The following is a 23,403-nucleotide window of genomic DNA, read 5'->3' as shown; positions in this document are numbered from 1 at the left end:
TATATATATAATCCCTGGGGATAGGGGAGAAAGAATACTTCCCACGTATTCCCTGCGTGTCGTAGAAGGCGACTAAAAGGGGAGGGAGCGGGGGGCTGGAAATCCTCCCCTCTCACTTTTTTTTTTTTTTTTAATTTTCCAAAAGAGGGAACAGAGAAGGGGCCCAGGTGAGGATATTCCCTCAAGGGCCCAGTCCTCTGTTCTCAACGCTACCTCGCTAATGCGGGAAATGGCGAATAGTATGAAAAAAAAAAAAAAAAAAAATATATATATATATATATATATATATATATATATATATATATATATATATATATATATATATATATATTCCTATGAGTCCACGGGGAAAATGAAACACGAAAAGTTCACAAGTGCACTTTCGTGTAATAATCACATCATCAGGGGAGACACAAGAGAGGAATATAACAGTCAGTTGATATACATCGAAGAGACGAAGCTAGGACGCCAAATAGGTAGCAGAAAAAGGTAGCAGAAGAGATGAATAAGAAAAATGATGAAATTAAGGATCAACCACAAGTTGTAACATAAAGCAGCTCTCTTCAACACAACCACTGCCACTTTGTGAAAACTTTTTGTAGATTTTAATATGGCGCTCGTGAAGTTTTAGCAATCTTGTGATTGTGTATTACATTTTAAGGTTTTCCCTATTTATTAACAATGTTGAGGAAAACTAACTTATTTTTCTTGCCCGTTATGTGAATTACCCCAGTTATGGCTTTGCAAAACTAAATCCTGTCATCACCCAACTATCTGTCTACCTATCTGTGTCTCAGATGCCTGTTCCTTTCTGGATCTCCTTCGAGGGGGGTGCCCAAGGCAACCAGACTGCCTAACTGGGTAAACTCCAGTGGTACGTCTTAGTATTTAATCCTTCGCCCTGAAGAAGCTACTTGCAGAGGGCAAATCTATTGCGGTGTTTTCAGAGGCTCCTCCCTAGTGTTCCGGCTTTGCCATACATTTGATTGTATAGCATGCTTTGTTCATAGTGAAATGATGCATTCTTCTTAGATTATTATATAGTTTATTAGGCATTCCCTGGGGATAGGGGAGAAAGAATACTTCCCACGTATTCCCTGCGTGTCGTAGAAGGCGACTAAAAGGGAAGGGAGCGGGGGGCTGGAAATCCTCCCCTCTCGTTTTTTTTTTTTTTTTTATTTTCCAAAAGAAGGAACAGAGGAGAGGGCCAGGTGAGGATATTCCCTCAAAGGCCCAGTCCTCTGTTCTTAACGCTACCTCGCTATCGCGGGAAATAGCGAATAGTATGAAAAAAAAAAATATATATATATATCAATTAGACATGTTATTTGAAAACAATTTATGAAGCATTTTTCTTTTTTACGTTTATATGTATGTGTGACAGGTGTATATCGACTACAAAATAGTGATCAAGCCAGAAATTGTGACACGTCAAACATCATTGAAAGATAAAGGATCAGTGTGAAATTCTTTTTGACTTCACGTATTACGTAAGCAGGATGGCTAGTGTAGTGGCTCCCTCGTTGTCAGCCATTGTCTAGATCTTATTTTGTCTTTCTTGCGCCTCAGGTGTTGCGGGGCTTAAGGCGCTGGGCGCTCACTGTTGTTCGTCTGAAGTGGCGCGCGGTCGCTGGCCGGGTCGGTACTGTCTATCGCCTGGGGGGGCGCGGGCGGGCGGGAGACAAGCCACTTGGTGGTGACGGCGGGGGGGGGGGATTGGTAGCTTTCCCCTCCCCGAGTGCTGTGATTTCGGGCTGGGTCAACAAGGCGGCTGTAGCACTCTTGGCCGCGGCGTTGACTCCCCGGATTATTCACGGATCAAAACCACTCTTTCCTCGCGCCTCACAATACCGTCGCATGAAGTCCCTTTTACATTCGGCCGTGCAGAGCGATCAGGATTATTTTTCTTTTTCCGCTCTGGCGTGGAAATCCCAAACGTCAACGTGCCATCCACTCCGGAGGACCGAGGAGGTGCTTGAAATGACCCAGTCCTCAGATGACCTGTCCTCACCACTACCACTACTACTACTACTATTACTGCTGATGCTGCTGCTCCTCCTGCTGTCATCACGGAAGTAAAAACTTTCAAAGCCGGTCTTTGGCAACCCCAGCGTAGGTGATGAAGTGAGCGTTCATAGCTCATGTCACTTATCATTCTCATCCGCCGTACGCCTTTCCGTCTCTCTCTCTCTCTCTCTCTCTCTCTCTCTCTCTCTCTCTCTCTCTCTCTCTCTCTCTCTCTCTCTCTCCCCATCGCCATGCTGTGTGGTGAATCACGTATCCAAAAAGCATCATATTCCTTCGAAGTGCTTGCTTGAATCCAGTATTCATCTGGTGACAGAGATCCAACGTGGAGGTCATCACCAAGCCTGTCATGTTTGGATGAACCTTAACGTTTTGATCAAAGGTTTGTCAATGATGAACCGTTTTTCCTAGGTAGTCATTATTTTGTGTTTTCTTTCCGTGGTTTTATGGGTATATATATATATATATATATATATATATATATATATATATATATATATATATATATATATATATATTTTTTTTTTTTTCTCATTTTATTATTTTGCTTTGTCGCTGTCTCCCGCGTTTGCGAGGTAGCGCAAGGAAACAGACGAAAGAAATGGCCCAACCCACCCCCATACACAATGTATAAACACACACACGTCCACACACGCAAATATACATACCTATACATCTCAATGTACACATATATATACATACACAGACACATACATATATACCCATGCACACAATTCACACTGTCTGCCCCCATTCACTCCCATCGCCACCTTGCCACACATGGAATACCATCCCCCTCCCCCCTCATGTGTGCGAGGTAGCACTAGGAAAAGACAACAAATGCCCCATTCGTTCACACTCAGTCTCTAGCTGCCGCACAATAATGCCCGAAATCACAGCTCCCTTTCCACATCCAGGCCCCACACAACTTTCCATGGTTTACCCCAGACGCTTCACATGCCCTGATTCAGTCCACTGACAGCACGTCAACCCCGGTATACCACATCGATCCAATTCACTCTATTCCTTGCCCTCCTTTCACCTTCCTGCATGTTCAGGCCCCGATCACACAAAATCTTTTTCACTCCATCTTTCCACCTCCAATTTGGTCTCCCACTTCTCGTTCCCTCCACCTCCGACACATATATCCTCTTGGTCAATCTTTCCTCACTCATTCTCTCCATGTGCCCAAACCATTTCAAAACACCCTCTTCTGCTCTCTCAACCACGCTCTTTTTATTTCCACACATCTCTCTTACCCTTACATTACTTACTCGATCAAACCACCCCACACCACACATTGTCATCAAATATCTCATTTCCAGCACATCCACCCTCCTGCGCACAACTCTATCCATAGCCCACGCCTCGCAACCATACAACATTGTTGGAACCACTTTTCTTCAAACATACCCATTTTTGCTTTCCGAGATAATGTTCTCGACTTCCACACATTCTTCAAGGCTCCCAGGATTTTCGCTCCCTCCCCCACCCTATGATTCACTTCCGCTTCCATTGTTCCATCCGCTGCCAAATCCACTCCCAGATACCTAAAACACTTTACTTCCTCCAGTTTTTCTCCATTCAAACTTACCTCCCAATTGACTTGACCCTCAACCCTACTGTACCTAATAACCTTGCTCTTATTCACATTTACTCTTAACTTTCTTCTTTCACACACTTTACCAAACTCAGTCACCAGCTTCTGCAGTTTCTCACATGAATCAGCCACCAGCGCTGTATCATCAGCGAACAACAACTGACTCACTTCCCAAGCTCTCTCATCCACAACAGACTTCATACTTGCCCCTCTTTCCAAAACTCTTGCATTCACCTCCCTAACAACCCCATCCATAAACAAATTAAACAACCATGGAGACATCACACACCCCTGCCGCAAACCTACATTCACTGAGAACCAATGACTTTCCTCTCTTCCTACACGTACACACGCCTTACATCCTCGATAAAAACTTTTCACTGCTTCTAACAACTTGCCTCCCACACCATATATTCTTAATACCTTCCACAGAGCATCTCTATCAACTCTATCATATGCCTTCTCCAGATCCATAAATGCTACATACAAATCCATTTGCTTTTCTAAGTATTTCTCACATACATTCTTCAAAGCAAACAACTGATCCACACATCCTCTACCACTTCTGAAACCACGCATATATATATATATATATATATATATATATATATATATATATATATATATATATATATATATATATATATATCCCTGGGGATAGGGGAGAAAGAATACTTCCCACGTATTCCCTGCGTGTCGTAGAAGGCGACTAAAAGGGGAGGGAGCGGGGGGCTGGAAATCCTCCCCTCTCACTTTTTTTTTAATTTTCCAAAAGAGGGAACAGAGAAGGGGCCCAGGTGAAGATATTCCCTCAAGGGCCCAGTCCTCTGTTCTCAACGCTACCTCGCTAATGCGGGAAATGGCGAATAGTATGAAAGAAAAGAAAGATATGTATATATATATATATATATATATATATATATATATATATATATATATATATATGCGTGTAATTACATATTTGTACTGTACGGTGACGGAGTGTTTTTATAGGCATCCATTGCTCTTGTACTTTAAAAGTACAGCAGTATTTTTATTTTTACTTTTCTTTTTTATGATATATTATTGCCTATGTTCTGTCCTTGAAATTTTAGAGCTCTTCAGTATTACGTCATCATACACTGGTTTAAGAAATTTGAAGATTGGAATCAGGTTTTGTCTTACTCTTCTCTCTATCATCATTAACAAGTTAAAAGCATTCAACCATTCCAGGTATCTCACTTCTCTTGATCTTGGCCTCAACTCTGTTGCCATCTCATGGACCTTCTCTATAGGTTCTTCTTGCTTCTTTGAGTGCGGTGACTTGTGAAACATACTTAATTTTGGTACTGATGTTGGATGGGAAATGCTTCTCTTCTCGTAATATTTCCCTACACATAGTCCTGCTGGCTATATCCTGCTGTGTGTGTGTGTGTGTGTGTGTGTGTGTGTGTGTGTGTGTGTGTGTATTACCTCGACCTTTTATATGTCTTATATTTTCAGACACAAGTATTTGTATTTTATTTTCATAAGTGATTTCCTAATGACTGCAAATATTTTCTCGGTAAATTACCATCATTTGAGACGCTCGTCTAATCCTGAGTTCTACGAGCGGGTGAAATTCCTCCTTGATCCTGGTGTGAGAGCAGACAGCAAGGTTATATTTTCCTTCGCTGGTCCAGTGAGCTTTGCTGTCATGAGTCTTTTCACAATACGGTCCCGGCGTTTTCATAGTGACCTCCCACCTTTCTCTCTCTCTTTCTTCCTTGCTCCAAGTCCGGGAACGTGGTTCTTTTCGTGATGGTTTACCAGCATCTGGTTCTTGGTCTGGCTTCATTAAGGGAGGGTAAGGATGGTTATTATACATTTCTCATTGTGGTGGTGGGTACTGGTAGAGACTTTCTACATTGCTGAGGGTAAGGGGAGATATGATCCTTGTGATAGATGCCTAGTAGAAGGGAGGGATGAGTATTGTGATGGTTGTGTGAAAGGTCTGGTTGTTATGGTTGTGGTGTACAGGAACCTGGGTGTTTATGATGGTGGCATTGTGAACCTAGCTAGTGCAGTCCAGGTCCGAGTGTAATTCCCTGCTTTGGTCGTTGTCTGAGGAGAGTGTGGTTGTTCTAATGGTTTTGTATCAGAAGAATTATATTTCTACTCTATCATGTCTTCTTGGAATTTGAAACTATTATCTGTTGTCCCTAAATCCATTCTCGTCCGTTAGATACATCGTAGTTTCTTTCTGATAACATAACATAAACGAAATGTCTACTCTGATAACACTGTACGGTGATCAGCGAGTAATTGGTCCCCAGCCACAGCCTGACACAGTCAGTCAATAAGAGACTAACTGACGTCGTGACTAAGTCCTTGTCTTGTCTGGGGAGAAAAGGTGGTAATGTGTGTGTTGGTGGTGGGTCGCGTCCTCCCTCCCTGCCGTGTGAGGGTGGCTGCTCCCTTCCTGCCCTGCATAGGCGAGTGTTCCCTCCCTGCCCGTGTGGGGCTGAGTCGTCCCTCCATGTCGCATGGGGTCGAGTCTACCCTCCCTTCCGTGTGAGGGCGAGTGTTCCTTCCCTCCCACGTATATCGGAGTTCCCCCTTTCCTCCCTGCTGCTGCCGTGTGAAGCAGAGGGATACCTCCCTGCCGTGTGTGGCCGGGTGTTCCCTCCCTCCCTGCCGTGTGTATAGCCCAGTCTTCTCCCGCCTGCTCCTGTGTGCCAGGTGATCGACTCGGTGCGCCGACATGTGGTCAAAGATTTCCCTTCCTAACAAGCAATTTTAGCCAGGGGATATGTGGGGGAAAATTGCAAATATTGACTCGAGAATCAATCTAGGGCGATTTACGTCACAAAACTGTCGGCAAACAACTTCCGAAGCATATCGATCTGTGGCGCGTGGGGGGGAGGGAGGGAAAAAAATTTTGGCGGGAATTACGAGAGGAAGACGATATGGGATATCTCTCCCGCGGAGGAGGCGGGCGATTGAAGGCTGGCCAGGACGGGTCTGCTGGATCAGTGTATAGCTTCTCATCGTGTCAAGCATCATAGCCTGTTGGTTCTGCTTCTGGGGATTTTGTTTATTTTCCGGTATCCTCTGCTCTAGTGGTGTTGAGAGGATATTTAATCCCCGGCGGGCGATGAGGGGGGGCTGCGTGTACACACACATACACGCACCGCTCCTGCCAGATGGGGTTTTGGTTGACGATCTGAGGAGCCAAGACACTTCTTTTTTTCCTAAGTCATTTCATCCTTTACATAGACTTTAATTTCAATTTCTATGGTTGGATTTTTTTTTCTGTCCCCCCCTCGACGACATTGTCTTTCTGTTCCATTCTTTGTCTGAGTTAGTCTTTGTTTGTTTGCTCCTTTCTTTTGATAGCAGTTATATCATTTACAATGACGACAAGATACAGTGTGGTTACAGACCTGTAGTACAGTAGCTGGGCCCTTGGTGTCATGCCAGTTTTGTAAAATGACATCCGTATTTTTTTTTTTTCTTCACACGAACGGCAATTGCACATATTACTTACCAGTTGCATTGTACTTCAGTGGCTGTTGATTGTCACTCCTGTGGCCCAGGTGGTTGTCTTTTCTTTCTGCCTCACCTACACGTGGGGCCGCTGGCGTTCAGGCTACAGACATACATACATACATTCGTGCGGTGAGCTCGACGCGCCAGTTCTGCCATTACAGTAATGCTTGATGGTGTAATGATCACATTAAGATATAAAAGTATAGTGACTCCGGGATGTGTTGTAGAAGAAAACTATAAAGATAACAGTGACCAGCATCCTCACTAGACGGGCTGAAAATATGAAACGATGTGTTGAAATAAGCAAAAATGAAATCGCAAGTGTGAAGATATGAAAAATATGATAAATCATTGATGGCCAAGTAGTTTGACGCAGTGTGAAGGAGTGATATTAAGAATCGGCCAATGACTTCAGTATTAAGATATAGCGATTGAAACAAGAGCAAAAAAATATGGCAAGCAAAAATAAATAGGAAATTTCCTTCAGTCAAGGTTTTACCCGAGTGAAAAAAAATATATATTTGGAAAGATCTTAAAGAAAGCGAAGTTGTAATTAATGTAATTATTGATGCATTAGCATACGATGTATAACATTTCTAAATGTTGTATGATGATGATGAAAGGATTATATTATTGTCATGATGAACAAAAGACTGCTATAAGGATAGACGGGTGATACACGACTGCTTTGATTATGACAGGCCATGACACTACCATAACAGACACACACACACACTCACTCGCTCTCTCTCTCTCTCTCTCTCTCTCTCTCTCTCTCTCTCTCTCTCTCTCTCTCTCTCTGGTGGTCCTTAACGTGTTTGGTGTTACTCTCCTTGATTTCCAGTTCCTTGTATTCCATACTAGTGATTATTATACCTGTGTTGCTCTCATTATTTCAGGAACTCTGGATGTTTCTCTTGTGTTGAAGAGTTTGTTGCGGAGGAGCAAGCTGATCCACGCCCTCGCTGATAATGACGAGGTACTCGGGTGTGGAGAGTACTCCTGGGCACACACATAGGAGTACATGGGACAACTGAAGATTAGTACACGTTTGGAAAGGTAAGAATAGAGATTTTCGTCGTTTTGATGTTCTGTAAAAGTGCATGGTGTAAGAGGGTTGCTTTACTGTATATCATAAGTGCGTAATGTTTGCTTTACTGTATAAGTGCGTAATGTAAGTGTTCTTTGCCTTTCTGCATGGCAGAGGTGAATATTGTAAGTGTTTTGCTTTTCTGTATGGCAGAGTTGAATATTGTAAGCGTTCGTTGCTTTTCTGTATGGCGGAGGTGAATATTGTAAGCGTTCGTTGCTTTTCTGTATGGCGGAGGTGGATATTGTAAGCGTTCGTTGCTTTTCTGTGTGGCGGAGGTGAATATTGTAAGCGTTCGTTGCTTTTCTGTATGGCGGAGGTGAATATTGTAAGCGTTCGTTGCTTTTCTGTGTGGCGGAGGTGAATATTGTAAGCGTTCGTTGCTTTTCTGTATGGCGGAGGTGAATATTGTAAGCCTTCGTTGCTTTTCTGTGTGGCGGAGGTGAATATTGTAAGTGTTCCTTGCTTTTCTGTATGGCGGAGGTGAATATTGTCAGCGTTCGTTGCTTTTCTGTATGGAGAAGTGAATATTGTAAGTATTCGTTCATATCATTAGTGTTTTGAGTAGTGTGATGCTCCTGTGTTATGTATATGGAGACCTAAATAAAAATCAGGGCTCCCTGCCGTCCCATGTGGGGCTCAGCCGTGCCCTGAGGACGGCCAGACACCTTAACGAGGTGGCCTTCTACTTGGGAACAACACACAACCTGGAAGTGTTGGGAAAGTCCTGTGGCGTCCGACGCTGTAGGTGTCGCCGTCGTGAATTCCCCATCTGAGTGCGAGGCGAGACCGAAGTGGTTTATGTTGTCCTCTTCACGATAACTGTAGTCGGTCTGAACATGCGAGAGAAAGAGAGGGAGAGGGAGGGAGGGAGAGAGAGAGAGAGAGAGGGAGGAAGGGAGAGAGAGAGAGAGAGAGGGAGGAAGGGAGAGAGAGAGAGAGAGAGAGAGAGAGAGAGAGAGAGAGAGAGAGAGAGAGAGAGAGAGAGAGGAGAGAGAGAGAGAGAGAGAGAGAGAGAGAGAGAGAGAGAGAGAGAGAGAGAGAGAGAGAGAGAGAGAGAATCCAAAGGCAGTCATGCAGGAGGTGGTGCATTCCCTAGGGGTTATGTTTTTAGTGAGTTTTTTTTTTTTTACTTTAACCAGTTGAGTCGAGAGCCAAAGCCATGTCCTGTCAGAACCGCGGGGGACGGAAGGTGGGCTGCTTGTGGCTCTCTTCTGAAGTACATCGGAAGCAGTGAAGGCACGATGGTGTATTACATGTTCATGAAGGTAGTGAACACAGAAGCTTGAAAAGGAATATTTTGGTAGGGTTAAGTTCAGGTTGATGGGGGTTTCACGAGCATAAAACTCCCTCGTCTACCTGTACAAGAGGGTGATTACTCTCTCTCTCTCTCTCTCTCTCTCTCTCTCTCTCTCTCTCTCTCTCTCTCTCTCTCTCTCTCTCTCTCTCTCACACACACACACACACACACACACACACACACACACACACACACACACACACACCTTATAGATATCAAGACACCCTATGCAGCCTATGCAACCTACCAAAGCTTGATTACACGAGACATGAACGTAAAGGCCCATCCTTCGTCTACCTCAAGATGTACCCCATGTGATGATCTCTAAAGCAGGGGGGTTATGTGAGTGTAAGATAAGCTGTGTGTGAGCATGAGGATGCGGCCCATGCCAGCGACATCATGTACATCACATAGGCTTCAAGATATATGTCTCACGTGATCGGGAGAATATTTACAGCATGGGTAAGGTGTCTTGTGATCGTGGGACCTCAGTGTTCCAGGTTGTGTGGAAGTGTTGTAGGTGTGCTAGGAGTATTGGAGGTCCTTTTCCAAGCCGTGCCTCATGGGACCCCCCATCTCTCTCTCTCTCTCTCTCTCTCTCTCTCTCTCTCCCGGTGGCCGGCTGGAAGCTCTAGGCACTCAGGAAACTCATCTCTGCCGCTATAATTCGGTTTTTGTTCTCATCACTCAGCCTCGCATCTCGCTACCATCTCCTCTCAGTTCTGGGGGACTGGTTCCCCTCACTCACCCTCTCTTGTCACTTCCTTTACTCTTCCATTTTGGACCACACTTCCCCTCTGACGTCCCCCTTTTCATAGACCTCTCTCGTCTTTTTCTTCACTCGTCCATTTTGGGACCGCTCCTATTCCTCTGACGTTCCCTCTCTACTAGCTTCTGATGTCTCTCTTCTTTCACTCCTCCCTTATTCATTATCATTATTATTATTCATCTTATTCATTATGATTATTGTATCATTCATTATCATTGTTGTATCTCGTGTGAGAGAAGAGTTGTTGTGTGTGCATGATGTGGGTATGGATTTACCAGGCGGGTGGGCATGATGTGGTAGAGACTGACCCTAGGACGTAGCTGTGTTGTGGGAGGAGACGGGCTGCTGGGTCTGTCTGTGGTGTGGTGTGGAGGGACAGGCCGGCTGAGCGCTGCTGTACAGGAGGAATTGGCCTCAAGATGTGTCTGTGGTTCTGGTGTAGGAGGAACGGCCCTCAAGACATGGTTTTGGCTCTGGCATAGGAGGGACAGCCCTCTAGGCGTGGCTGTGGATCTGGTGTGGGAGGGACGCCCTCAGGGCGTGGCTGTGGATCTGGTGTGGGAGGAACGGCCCTCAGGGCGTGGCTGTGGATCTGGTGTGGGAGGAACGGCCCTCAGGGCGTGGCTGTGGATCTGGTGTGGGAGGAACGGCCCTGAAGGCGTGGCTGTGGATCTGGTGCAGGAGGAACGGCCCTCAAGGTTGTGGGTCTGGTGTAGGAGGGACGGCTGCAGTTTTAGTGGAGGAGGGACGGCCCTCAAGGCGTGGTTGTGGTTGACAGGAGTGTGTGATGCAGGTCCCTCATCACAACACACACACACACACACACACACACACACACACACACACACACACACTCACCTCTCTGCCACACGATAAAATCATTTCTCTTCTTCCCCTTTCTCATCACACCCGCTTCTTTTGTCCGCATCTCTTCCCCTATTTTCCTCTCTCTCTCTCTCTCTCTCTCTCTCTCTCTCTCTCTCTCTCTCTCTCTCTCTCTCTCTCTCTGGGAGCTGCATCATCATGATCATCATGGTCTCGGGGGAGGCGGGGGATGGACAAAAGAGATCACCCTGCGGCAGACGTGTGCAAGACGGAGGCCGCCTCTGTGGACAAAGGTTAATTGCCTGTCCTTTTATGCCCAAACGACGCCCGGCACCTGGTCCTCCGCCTCGCTGAACCGGGAGGATTTCCTCCTTGCCTCACAATACTGGGAAAGTAGAACTAGAACGTGTGTGTGTGTGATCGTTACTGTAGTCATTATGGGTGTGTAGTGTAGGGCGTGGCAGGTGGTTGTGTAGGGGTGTGTAGTGTGGGGCGTGGCAGGTGGGTGTGTAGTGTGGGGCGTGGTAGGTGGGTGTTTAGTATGCTGTGTGGCAGGTGGGTGTGTCGTGTAGGATGTGGCAGGTGGGTGTGTAGTGTGGGGCGTGGCAGGTGGGTGTGTAGTGTGGGGCGTGACAGGTGGGTGTGTAGTGTGGGGCGTGGTAGGTGGGTGTGTAGTATGCTGCGTGGCAGGTGGGTGTGTCGTGTAGGACGTGGCAGGTGGGTGTGTAGTGTGGGGGCGTGGTAGATGGGTGTGTAGTGTGGGGGGGCGTGGTAGGTGGATGTGTAGTGTGGGGCGTGGCAGGTGTGTGTAGTATGCTGCGTGGCAGGTGGGTGTGTAGTGTGGGGCGTGCCAGGTGTGTGTAGTGTGGGGGCGTGGTAGATGGGTGTGTAGTGTGGGGGGGGCGTGGTAGGTGGGTGTGTAGTGTGGGGCGTGGCAGGTGGGTGTGTAGTATGCTGCGTGGCAGGTGGGTGTGTCGTGTAGGACGTGGCAGGTGGGTGTAGGGCGTGGCAGGTGGGTGTGGGGAAGGTGTGGCGTGGTAGGTGGGTGTGTAGTATGCTGCGTGGCAGGTGGGTGTGTCGTGTAGGACGTGGCAGGTGGGTGTAGGGCGTGGCAGGTGGGTGTGGGGAAGGTGTGGCGTGGTAGGTGGGTGTGTAGTATGCTGCGTGGCAGGTGGGTGTGTCGTGTAGGACGTGGCAGGTGGGTGTAGGGCGTGGCAGGTGGGTGTGGGGAAGGTGTGGCGTGGTAGGTGGGTGTGTAGTATGCTGCGTGGCAGGTGGGTGTGTCGTGTAGGACGTGGCAGGTGGGTGTAGGGCGTGGCAGGTGGGTGTGGGGAAGGTGTGGCGTGGTAGATGGTTAAGGAACGTCTTACTTACGACGAGGTTTTTCCTGAGTGTAAGGGCTGTCGCGCAGCGCTCACCGTAGGAAAGCCTAGCCTAGAGTTACGAAAAACCCGAATTGTGTGACTGACGTGACGTCAAGTGTTATGGGTTGGGTTGGAGGGATTGTCTGTCTGTGGGCTAAATGCCAGTGTCCCACGTGTGGATGAGACGGTGGTTATTGATAGGGATGTAGCAGTACATTTGCCCTTGCACGGGGATTCCGCATGCCTCTTGACTTTATAGCAAACTGGGCCAAGGGAGTGAGACTTGTCAGCCGATGAAGTGGTGGTTCACTGCGCTGCGTTCTCTAACCCTTCTGGTACCAAGGTGAGTAGTACCGGTGATGGCATCCCTCCCTGGTTGCTGGCTGCTTGCTACCATCTACCTACGTGGAGGGGGGAAGCAGTGGTGGAGAAGGGAGGGTTAAATCGGTAAGGAAGACGAATGTACAGAGAAATCCAAAGGAAAAGACTTAAAACGTTATACATCATGATTGTATTCCTGTTGTATTACTGTATTATGAACCTCCGTGGTGTAGAGGTTAGCATTCCCCATCGTGACGCATTCCCGGGTCGTCTAGGGTCGAGCTCATAGGTTCGAATCCTGGTTCCGGCATTATGTACACAGTCAGGCCAGCTGTTCATCCGCCTTTAGGGGTTGGTCGATATAATGGGTACTTGGCTCAGGCGAGGGTATATATATATATATACATAGTGTTAATGAGGTGGTCTGGATTAGGGCGTTAGTTGCTCGTGGCGTCTAACCTATATATATATATATATATATATATATATATATATATATATATATATATATATATATATAAAGTTTCTGTCGTGCATTGCGAAGGTTCTGGCGTCCTGAGTCTCGAAGCACTGACACACACACAGGGTCAGTGGGATTCACGGTCACAGACGACAACCGACCACTTGTGAAGGCCTTTTAAGAGAGGACCGATGGCCACTGACATCCCAGGCCTATGTATGAGGTGGGCAGCGTCACGGTAATGGGATCAGTGTAGATAAAACCCTCAGTCAGTTTTCCGTTCGGACTTGTGAAGCTTGGCATCTCCCAGTTCCCGAGTGAAAGTTTACGGGACGCGGTCAGGCATGGGTATCGACCCGGCGCTTACCCCTATGGCTCAATGTTGAGGTACGAGAGTCGAGAACATTACCTTCAGACAAATGAAGATGTCACAGGTCACATCAGGGGGGATGGGGTCATCATGCATATAAAAAGCTTGACGGTATCACCTTTAAAGCACGATGGCCCTCAAGAACACAGGGGATACGACCCTTGAGCGCAGCTCTACTGCCTATTTTATACGTGCGAAGGTACGACGCTGCGCGACCGGACTGCGATTTGAGCGTAAGGCCAAGCCATCATACCCCACTAGCCGTGCGATTTGAGCGTGATGTCCCATCGTAAGGCCAAGCCCCACTAGTCGTACCGTCGGTCGTGCTCAAGGGTCGCACCATTGTGTTACGGAAGTTAACATGAAAGTGTTTGATCGTCCAGTAAGAGTGCACCATTATGGTGTTGGTGTAAAGGGCTGCCAAACAGTTGAAGGTCGTTAAGCCTTGTGTCCGCAACTCTATGAACATCACAATGTTATACAAAGATTTGTTTAGTACATCGCTCTGTCATTTAGATCTCGTACCAGTACTGACAGCGCTGACCATACCTGTTGACGAGGCAGGTATTCAATTAATTGGGTTATGGTAACGTTTGATTCGTTTAGGTAAGAGTAAGTTAGGTTGATAGAGTAGGTTAGGTTGGTAGAATAGGCTAGGTTAGGTTAGAGGAAGTTAGGATGATAGAGTAGGTTAGGTTAGGTTAGAGTAAGCTAGGTTTTGTTAGAGTAGGTTAGGTTAGGTTAGAGTAAGTTAGGTTTTGTTAGAGTAGGTTAGGTTAGAGTAAGTTAGGTTAGGTCAGAGTAGGTTTGGTTAGGTCAGAGTAGGTTAGGTTAGGTTAGAATAAGTTAGGTTAGGTCATAGTAGGTTAGGTTAGGTCAGAGTAGGTTAGGTTAGGTTGATAGAGTAAGTTAGGTTAGTCAGTCAGTCAGTTTTAAGGTTGGTTCTTTATGGAAAGTAAGTGTCGATTAGGCACCATATTTAGGGAAGTAGAGGGGGGGGGGGTCTCTCCTCCGGGAACTTTTATATCCTCTTTGGTTTGAGAAGTGTGCCATAGGAAGCCAAGGACAACTCCACAACACTCAAAGGAAAGGTGGGTGGGTGCGTTCCTTCTGATCCTCCGCTATAAAGTGGTTATGGAGGATGACATAAGTCTACCTTTTCTGAAATTACTACCATTGATGAGTCACGATATACCCCTAGACAAAGCTCGTGTGTCACTTCCTGTTTACGACGCGAGACAGGAGGCAGCTACATGCAGACGATCCCTGCGTAGCTAGTAACACACCTACACTGAGGCGAGAGATATATGATAGAAAAAAAAAAAATTCCGCTACCATAAAGCGTTAGTAAAAAAAAGAAGATCCGCTACCATGTAGCGTTAGTTAAAGAAAATCCGCCACCATATAGCGTTAGGAAAAAAAAATCTGCTACAATGTAGCGTTAGTAAAAAAAAATCCGCTACCATGTAGCGTTAGTGAAAAAAAATCCGCTACCATATAGCTGTAGTAAAAAAATCCGCTACCATATAGCGTTAGGAAAAAAATCTGCTACCATATAGCGCTAGGAAAAAAATCTACAACCATATAGCGTTAGAAAGAATATATCCCATATCATATAGCGTTAGTAAGAAAATCCGCTACCATATAGCGTTAGTAAAAAAAATCCGCTACCATATAGCGCTAGTAAAAAAAAATCCGCTACCATACAGCATTAGTAAAAAATCCGCTACCATATAGCGTTAGTAAAAAATTAAATCCGTTACCATATAGCGTTAGTAAAACAAAAATCCGCTACCATATAGCGTTAGTTATCATCAGTACGTGGTCAGGATTATTAGACTGCCGGATAGTCACAGTTCTTTGAGGCTTGGCTTCCTGTTGTGGTTGATACGACATGGGAGGTTTTATGTCACCAGTCAGCGGTGTGGTTAAGACGACTTGGTGTGTGTGTGTGTGTGTGTCAGTACGATATGGGTGGGTTTCATGTCACCAGACAGCGGTATGGTTAAGACGACTTAGTGTGTGTGTGTGTGTGTGTCAGTACGATATGGGTGGGTTTCATGTCACCAGACAGCGGTATGGTCATGGCTCAGAACACCTTTAAGTACGTACAGTCCTACACTCCTCACAGACTCTTAGCACAGCATTCAGACACACACCGTGCTCCTGCAGCCTCGTTCTTCACAGACACTTCGCACTTTACGCAGACCGTCAACCTCACTCTTCACACACACTACACACATCACCCAGACCCCAGACCCTCTACCTCACTCATCACCGATACACCACCAGACAAGGCCCCAGCCTCTGGCTCTGTAGACTGTAATGTAAAACCTGCCATCATTACGGTCCATTTGTCTCCCATGTCTCATACAGGCGTCTCCGTTTAACATTGTACACTTCACTGGATATATAATGTAGATCTGTTGAACTGCTGTTATAACTATTTTTTCTTTATAATGAGTTATTGTGCTGCTACTCTTTGATCTTGGTTATCACAACAGATAGCAGTATTTGATGTGAAGATTCGCATTCATCATTGCGTCACATTTAGTTCGGTGTGCGACGTAAAAGTGATTTTGTTTTCAAGAATTTGTTAGTCTGTACGGCTTTACTTTTTGTTTTGTTTTTTCAGCAGGGAAAGAATAAACATACCAGGGCGGGGAGAGTACATATTAGAATGACTTTATTATTAAGGGAAGAATGTCTTTATGTCGATACCCCTGTATTTTTCATTCTCTCTCTCTCTCTCTCTCTCTCTCTCTCTCTCTCTCTCTCTCTCTCTCTCTCTCTCTCTCTCTATCTATCTATCTATCTATCTATCTATCTATATATATATATATATATATATATATATATATATATATATATATATGTATATATATATATATCCCTGTATTTCTCTCCCATCATTAACCTTTCCTTTTATTCTCCCCCACTGTGCCTCTCATCATGGTCCTCCTGTACCCTTGTTAGTCACTTATCTCCCCCTCGCTGTTTTTCCACAGGTATGCACCACTGTAATCTCCTCCATCCTTCCTACTTGTTGGCATGTCCTCTTCTTCCCTTGTCTGGCCACCCATCCCCCATGCCTTTCCACCCCGCCTACCTCTTCTCGTCGCTCCCTCCTACAGGCGCCTCTTGAGGACGATTTACACTGGAGAGTGAGAGACTTTACGATTAAACTTCTCTCTCTCTCTCTCTCTCTCTCTCTCTCTCTCTCTCTCTCTCTCTCCATCTGGTGTGGAGGCACGAACAAACGTTGGGAGGGGGAGGAGGAGGGGCAGTGGGAGGGACTTGTATCCCTCGCTTGGTGAGAAATCGTTACTATGATCACAATTTAAAAAAAAAAAGAAAGTTCCGCTGAGAGAGAGAGAGAGAGAGAGAGAGAGAGAGAGAGAGAGAGAGAGAGAGAGAGAGAGAGAGAGAGAGAGAGACCAAAGGATGGGACACTGTGCGTTAAGTATGTTTGGGGAAATCCACTTCGGAAATCTCTTGCAGCCGGAAGGCCGCTTGGAGTGGCTTGTTTGATGTGACCTTTAGTGAAGAGGCTGCTGGAATGATATGACTCGGGCGCGCTTGCCTGCTTTAGCCGGGCAGTTGATCCTCTTTTTTTTTTTTTTGCCGCCCCCCTTCAGAGTTGGCTTGGGTCATTACATGTGTTAGAACTCCTTCATGGGACCACTCAAGCTTTTGTCTTGCATGTGGCGTTCCTGATGTGTTGTTATTGTACGTCTTGGTGGGGCGCGGGGGAAAAGGGATCCGTATTAAACTAATCAGCTGAGTTATAACTAGGTTAGTTATTCTTGAATTATAGTAATTATCTTTTATTTCCTGTGATTATGAACAGTTTCACTCGAGGGTGTTTCAGATTTTATATAACTAAATCTTTGAATTATAAATTCATCAATTGTTGTTTATATCAGTCTCACTCGCCTTTTACTACGCCCAGTTTGAGATGAGATAGTTGAAATATACATGACCAATATGAACCATAATGTGTATAGTCTTTGGTTATTCTCATATACGAATAATCAAATCCGTGAGCTCGGGGTTTTTTCTTCATTCATAACCTCTTTAACACTGGGGTTTGTAAAGACTCGCCAGTTACCGATACGAGGCACAGGGAACACTCCTGACTCGATGCTTTAAGAGGTGTGACAGAGCCGGTGTGGAGCAAGCAGACCCACACGCTCATAGCTACTGCGGGGGGGCGACAGGTCCGCCAACATGACCCACAGTAGCGGACTGCACCACCCCGTTATTCCTCGCCTAACAAGACCCAGGAAAGAAAGAAAGAGAAATCATCCTCATCAGGACTCCGTTCCCAACCGCGCAATAAGACCCAAACCCTCGACCAACATGACGTTTCTATCACGAATATACACACACTCGGGGAGCCACGAGACGCACCCGTATACAACTTTTCTCCCCTACTTTATTCTTCTTCTTGGATAAACCTCAAGATTAGATCCCCAGTTTCAAAGAAAATATATAATAGTTTACAGAAAGGTGTTGGTTATTGCTGATCAAAGGCAGAGTGGGCGCCCGGCCGATGGAGGACGTAGCGGCAACATTTAATAGGATCCCTCTCCCTCCCGCGGCCGGCCTGAAATAAACCAGCCGGGGATGGATGTTGGTGCACCGGTGATGTGGTCCTGAGCCACAGCTGGTGTAACTGGTCACCTGCCGGCCGGCCGCCGTGGGGGTAACGGCTCTGCTTACGTGGACTGACTTTGCTGGGGCGGTGGTGGTTCTGTGAGCTGGCTCCTTTGGTTCTCGTTTGGACTCCTGGTTCTGGCCACTAAAGCCGGCTCTGGTTAATGATGCTGGATTTGTACACACACACACACACACACACACACACACACACACACACACACACACATTTAGAAAAGGAAAGGGATATATCAGAGATATATGGTCTTGTAATGGATATTCGGGAGCAAAAGAGCTTAGGAATGTAATGTAATAAAGGTATAGGTGCACGAGAACCAAACAGCGTTTGAGAGGTGTAAAAAGCAAGAAATAAATCTAGGAGAATAAGTTAGAAGAAGGGAAATTTTGAAAGAAAATATCTTATGGGTAAAGCAAGAGATGATCCCAAACATTAATATTCACTTAACAGGAGTAAATCATCGGGTCAAGAGCACAGAACTAGACGAAGGGATTTAGAAAGATTTTGTCGAGGATGTTTTGATTGTACACATGGGGTTGAATGCCATGGTTAGAAGTGTATTTACAGTAGCAGACGCTACAGTTCCAACACTTAAGTGTTAGAAAGACGTAAAGCAGATTCCTTACATGGTCTTAATTCACATAAGGCTCATGGTCCTGATGAAGTGCCTTTATGTGTGCTGGAAAAAGTGTGGAGATACTTGGGGTTGGGGTAGCGAGTTAGTGAGTCGGTGAGTTAGAAAGAAATGGAAAGCAGCATATGAGTCAAAGGAGTGAAAGTTGACAGGCACCGAAGTCCCTGCTCACTGCAAAGCCATCACTAAGCTGAGAGAGAGAGAGAGAGAGAGAGAGAGAGAGAGAGAGAGAGAGAGAGAGAGAGAGAGAGAGAGAGAGAGAGAGTTGTAGATATGAACTTCAGCCAGATGACGACCAGTGACCTATTAATTATTTCGTATTTGTCTAAGTCAACTTTTATTTCGGTACTGGACAGTCCGGGCAAACAAGTGATAAATGATTCATGGACTCAGATAATTACTTAATTACTTTCAACTGCTAAAAGTCTGGAAAATTAATTAATATCTGTGAAAGTATACTATTTTGAATGAACGAAGCTTATCCTTGCTTCCCTCCCTACCTTATTGCTCTTGTACTGATGAATGTCTCGGTTCCTGGGACATCTATCACGTCTGCAACTGTCTCGCCATGTATATATATATATATATATATATATATATATATATATATATATATATATATATATATATATATGTATTAGCGGACTCTGTACAGTGAGGATGTATTATCATCGCGAGTCTACACTCTACCGTCCATTAACGTCTTCAAGGAACGCTTCACATGGGAGCCTACCTTACGCTGCTCACGCCTGGTGCGCTGCCCGGAATCTTGCAGGAGTCTTCCCTTCCTCCAGTAAGAATGTCCTGAGGATTAGATAGAAGGCACGTCATCGACCCGGCTCAGTTATGAGGGAAGTGGTCGCACGTTTAATTGAATATCCATCCATAGGTCAGCCATCATCCGCTAGGCTATGACGGATCATCCGCTAGGCTATGACGATGTTCTCTTTTTAAAGCTTATGTCTGGGTTGTGCATCAGACACACTTTCGCGTTGTAGTTGCTAATACATCTCGGGTTAATTACGATAGTTTTCTATTATACACTAAGAACAGCTTTTTTTCTTTTTTTTTCTTTTTTTTTTTTTTTTTGTAACCTTGCACGTACACATCTATTTTACGGTACAATTAAGATGGGTGAGGAGTCGACATCTTCAATAATCATTTAACTCTTTATTGCCGCTGAACTTTCACTGGTTAATGTTCATTAATCCAGTGGCAAAGCTAGATTACTATGGCTTCATTTTCGTTGTATGAACCCTTTAAAACTATCTTTTTTCTTTACTTCCTTGCGCGCTTTGGAAATTTTGACTGCGCTCGTACAGTTTTATAACATCAGTCGCAGACGATTGCTTTCCGTTAAGTAAGACAGATTACCAGGTAGCCTAAAGAAAGATGTAGGAAGGGTCGAGTTTTATGCTTAGATTTTATAATGACTGACTCTGCTAATTAGAAATGATTATGTAGTAAAAAAAAGAGAAAAGCATTATCATTGAATATATATATATATATATATATATATATATATATATATATATATATATATATATATATATATATATATATATATATATATATATATAACGTATGTACGTAGTCGTATGTATTACCTTAGTGCCTAAGCCATAATTTGACGTGGTTTTGAAGTCAAATCTTGGTGCATCGCCTGTCCCTTTTGGTGGAGCCAGCAGGGCTCCTCCCTCCCTCCCTCCCCAAGGGCTTCCCTTCCCTCCCTGCAGCATATTGTGTCTGGCCAGGTTAATTAGACCCGGCCGCTCCCACGGGGATTCTTGAACTTGGAGGAAGCCATGACCGTCATTCGGAGCGAAAAGAGTTCGGTGGGACATTGGCGGTAAGGATCACTTTTCATCCCACATGGCTGGGGGTAAAACAATTTCTTGCGAGTGTGAGTCTAGCCTTATGTTGCCTCGCCGAGGGAGATTCAAATACGGCTGGCAGATAATGGTCTCTCGCTGGTTCTGTCAGACGATATGATGAAATAATGTGTGAAGCGCCTTGGACCGGAAATGATCCATTTTCTATCGAACGTTAAATCATTAATGAAAGTTCCACTACATTTCACACACACTCATATATATATATATATATATATATATATATATATATATATATATATATATATATATATATATATATATATTATCCCTAGGGATAGGGGAGAAAGAATACTTCCCACGTATTCCCTGCGTGTCGTAGAAGGCGACTAAAAGGGGAGGGAGCGGGGGGCTGGAAATCCTCCCCTCTCGTTTTTTTTTAATTTTCCAAAAGAAGGAACAGAGAACGAGGCCAGGTGAGGATATTCCCTCAGAGGCCCAGTCCTCTGTTCTTAACGCTACCTTGCTAACGCGGGAAATGGCGAATAGTATGAAAGAAAAGAAAAAAAAAAAAAAAAAAAAAAAAATATATATATATATATATATATATATATATATATATATATATATATATATATATATATATATATATATATTATATATATATATATATATATATATATATATATCGCATAATGCCCTCCAGCAGCAAGGATTCTAACAGTTATCATTTGTGTGGGAGTCGCGTGCGAGATCTTAGGCCATGGAACCTACATGGGCTCTGTTGCGTAGTAGTTATCGTACTGGACTCCCACACTTTAAACGATAGCTGTTAACATCCTTGCTGTTGGGGGGCATGATGTGTTGTATCATTGAGAGTGCGCGTTTATATATATATATATATATATATATATATATATATATATATATATATATATATATATATATATATATATATGAGAGAGAGAGAGAGATAGTGAATGCCAATTTCTGACCGATGACATCCAACGTGTTGGTAGATAATAGGAAAGCCCCTGAAACCTGTACAGAGGCGTCACCTCATTCCAGTTTCCTGCCGAAGTAAATATCCAAGTAGAAGTTCCAGGTAGGAATATAATCCCCATCTTGTACCTCCTCCTCCTCCTCCTCCCCCAATAGAACTGGCGTCTTCAGCAAGGCGGCTGAAGAAGCCATGGCCTGAGAAGACCTCCCAGAGGTGACGTCTGGCCACTAGCAACAGCATCGAAGCTGGCCATGTGCAAGCTGCTCCCACTCTTCCTCAGCGACCCCTATACATGGGCTCCGCCGTGTCCTCACTAACACTCGGTAATCCTCTTCAGCCCATTTTTGTCTAGCCTTCCTCATCCTTACCCAAGCCTAATCAGTCCGCCTCAGCTTATATCAGTCCCGTCTAATCTTCCTCAGACCTCACCAGACAGACCTCATCGAGTGTCATCCGTTCTCCTCGTCTTTCACCATTCCTCAACTTTCATCCGTTACCAGCCTCAGCAGTCGAGTCCCACTTAGTTCTCAGTCAGTCCGCTTTCCTCATCTTTTATTCCTTTGCCGCCTATTTTAACCAGCTGTGATTTTACTAGACTTTGTCAGTTTAGCTCTCGACTGTATAGTACAGCATATCAGGGCTTGGCTCTCACTGTGGACCGCGGTACGTTAGAATATCCTACCCTGGGCGGGCGGGCTCGAGAAAATAACAAAATATGTGGAGGTAACCCCAATAGTCTCTCCTGACTAAATTATAAACATGGGTTAATCATCTTGCATCATCCCAGTATTATGTTTACTTAATTGACTTTCAGATTTTTGTGATATTTTCCCGGCGGGGTGCCGGGGTCCTCTTAATATTAGCCTTTGACTGAGAAAATTGGACGGCCTTTGGAATATGACAGTGATGGTGAGGTGAAGATGAGACCAGGAGATGCCTGTGATAGCAGGGGGTTTAAGGGAGGGAGGAGGGGAGAGGAGGAGAGGGTGTCAGAGCATGGAAGAGTCAAAGAACGGGAGCGTCATAGCTTGTGGGCCTCACAGCCTAGGTTTAGGCGTGGGTAACTGCATCGTGGGATGAAAATGAAGGGATTGCAGCATAGATCATTGCATGATGGGGGTCGGGACATGCAGGTGACACAACACAGCATGGAAGTTCGCAGAAAAGGGATGAACGGCATTGGTATCAGCATGGTGGTTAGAGTATGGGAATATCAGCATAAGGATCATATGATTGAAGGTAGAACACACCATGCGATGCCTCAGCAGAAGATGGTCATGACATATGGTTCTCATAATGGAGGTCACAGCTTGCTGTTATTGTGTCTTCACTGTATGGGAATCACAGCATGAGACGTCCGAGGACAGGGGTCACGGAAACGGGCGTATAGGCATGTTGGGTCACGGCACAGGTCACAGTATGGAGGATTTCAGCACTAGCGTTTCGATCATGGACGTCAGTCACAGCATGGGACTCCATTCGGGAAGTGGGAGTGACGGAGGGAAGGGTGATGAAGGGTTGGGGGGGGGGTGCAGTAGCACCATAAGGTGATAACACAAGAGGGGAAGATCTCGAACTCGCAACTCCCCCTGCCTTTGTGTCACACCGAAGAAATCCCGTGG

At 45.2% G+C, this 23,403-nt stretch overlaps 1 long non-coding RNA gene across 2 annotated transcripts in view; it reads left to right on the top strand.

Moving 5' to 3' along the window:
* The window catches only part of LOC139755403 (uncharacterized), a 152,967-nt gene that overhangs the window by 53,523 nt on the left and 76,041 nt on the right, over positions 1-23,403 (top strand). For both annotated transcript variants that reach the window (XR_011714093.1, XR_011714094.1), the window contains exon 2: positions 8,035-8,194. This is a non-coding gene — a long non-coding RNA (uncharacterized lncRNA). The remainder of the gene's footprint in view (positions 1-8,034; positions 8,195-23,403) is intronic.

Source organism: Panulirus ornatus, chromosome 19, assembly GCF_036320965.1.
Source record: "Panulirus ornatus isolate Po-2019 chromosome 19, ASM3632096v1, whole genome shotgun sequence".
Classification (NCBI taxonomy): Eukaryota; Metazoa; Arthropoda; class Malacostraca; order Decapoda; family Palinuridae; genus Panulirus; species Panulirus ornatus.
This window is presented reverse-complemented; position numbering and strand designations above follow the sequence as displayed.